Below are 2,539 nucleotides of genomic sequence, written 5' to 3'. Positions count from 1 at the left end.
TGCATTCTCCAAGGATGTTACTAGAGCGCAGAGAGAACTAAACCAGGCTGTCCATGTGGAGCCATATAACGATATATAGAGACTATTCCATGATGAGAAACTTATATGCCGCCATGATGGGAACGATAGAAAGATGTGAATGAAATCAAGGGACTGATGAGAAGAAGTGGGGCGAAGAAGGAGGTTGGTAGCAGTGCTAGAGTACTTCATATCTAGGGTTTAGCTCACCCACAATCGGATGTTGTAGAGTCTGTCATAGGGCAATTGTGTATCCACATGACGGGTGGTGCGGGCACTCAAACTCCATAACCGAGGCAAGTTCCAGGAGTGACTTTCTTACTGGTGGATTCTTTCATGTATTGGGGGGAAGAAACAGATGTGATAAGGCCGTTTTCAAGTGCAGGCCAAGGAGATCAGCGTCCTCTGAGAATTTGCAAAAAGACGACGTCTCCAACTCTAAATAAAAAAAAATAGAGATACTGTACATTTAGATTTTTTAAGAATGGCTCGTTACACCAACAAAAATGCATTTTTGTAGTAAACATGAACACGTGCGCGTGCTTTGAGCATGATCATAGAATTCAACGGGCAATTTAAGTGTACGTAATGGGCTGATTGTTTTCATTATAGGGCTCTGTCATCAACTCCTGTTATGTCCATATTTTGTTCTTTGGAACATTTTGAACAAATCTATAGGAGGATCATACCGTTTATGAGACCAGTGTCTGCAATGGAGAGCAGATTGCGACATTTTAGCCATGCTATTTCTCCGTTTAGCCGTGCCATTGTATACCAGCGCACTGTTTGGGGAATGTATGGAAGCTGTACAGAGTTTGGAATTAAAAGAAGATGATGTCTCTTGATATGGCATGACTGTTCAGAAAGACTGGTTAATTATGAAGACCAAGGCGATAGTCTGTGTCAAACTGGGAATTCCTTCTCTAGTTTATACCATACATTTACCGTGATATTACTTGTCATTTGTGTAATTATTTTGATTAAAGAAGGAACACCTAGTATCCTTGTTAGATGTTCAGGCAGTCAAGGCAGTCTGCAAACTAGGGATGGGAAAGAGAATAGCAATTTTTGCCGAGTAAATTATAACTTAGTCCTTGAAGTTTAACAAAAAATAGTTAATTAGTGCTCATGGTTCTAGAAGTTATATATTCAATCCCTATATTTTCAAATATGTTTATAATTTAGTCATTTCATTAACCCATGTTCTCTTTCAATTTTTCCCTTTTTTTTAAGAAATAGAAAAAGAACAGCTAGAACTAGATAAGATGTGGAGATTTGATGTGAAAAGAAGGTATTTTCTGGGGAAAAAAAACTACTATGATTAACCTTAGTTAAACACTAATTAAAGGACAATTTAATTATTTCTGATACTATGTATATTAATTAATTAGTCTCAATAAACTATAGTGACCAAGTTGTAATTAGCTCAAGTTACTGTTTGGAGCATCTGCTTCGAGATATCCAGCTACTCCTCGCCAGGTGGTCCAACATCCCAAGAGCAGACATTTGGGAGAAGAGACAGTTCTGCCGCAAAACGATAGCATTACATGGACTTGAGATTTGGTATGATTTTTAAAATATTTTATAATTTTTTAAAATTTATGTTTAAAAATTAAAAAATTAAACTTTTTAAAAAACAGAAAGAAAATAAAAAGAAAACAAAAAAAAACACGATATAACCATGATATAACCACTAAGAGATATAACTTAATTGGTTAATTTTTGAGTTTTTTCATTATAAATTATTAGTTTGAGTACCATAAATTTTAGGATAAAATTTATTTAGTAGTTAATTTTAAGATCTTGAAAAATTAGTTAAAATATATAAAAACTAATTCAAACATTCACAGCTTAGAGAGAGAGGGAAAAAAAAAAAGGAATAAATCAAAATATAAAGAGACGTTATTAAAATCCACAATTGAAGGGTAGTTGGAGTGTTGATGTTTCAATTACTTTTGAAATTAGGTTGTGACCTCAGTGTTAGTTCTTTCTTGATGTACAAATTTGTCACGACCATTTATTATGCTCACGTGACTGACAAATGTAATGGGTAGCGGCTAGTTAGGGACAACGAACTATTGTCTGCCAAATCTATGCATCACCAGACATAACGACACACAGTTAACATCTCATAGTTTGACGAAACTAATTAATTAGCTGTCGTGGTTTTAGATAATATCCTTAGATTTTCAATACTCAATTTAGTCTTTTCATCTCTCTCTCTCTGTTTTTTCGGTTTTTTGAAATATTTTTATTAAAAAATCAAATTATCGACTCTGAAACCCGACTCGGTTTTTTTTTTATTATTATTTCTTACACAAAAGCTATCTCTGAGACTGACTAGAAACTGCGATCGTATCTAACAAAGAGTAATAAAGTCCTTGTCGTCTCTAGCTAATGGTCAAAGGGCAGCGGAGCAAGCAATTAAAACTCAAAACAGCACCATTGAAACAAACTCTTAAGATAAGAATGGTAGTTGGCGCTTTGTCTCCCTTCTGCCAAGCTAACCGAAGCCATATCT

Source organism: Populus nigra, chromosome 4, assembly GCF_951802175.1.
Source record: "Populus nigra chromosome 4, ddPopNigr1.1, whole genome shotgun sequence".
In the NCBI taxonomy this organism is placed as follows: domain Eukaryota; kingdom Viridiplantae; phylum Streptophyta; class Magnoliopsida; order Malpighiales; family Salicaceae; genus Populus; species Populus nigra.
Note: the sequence above shows the minus strand (reverse complement) of the source record.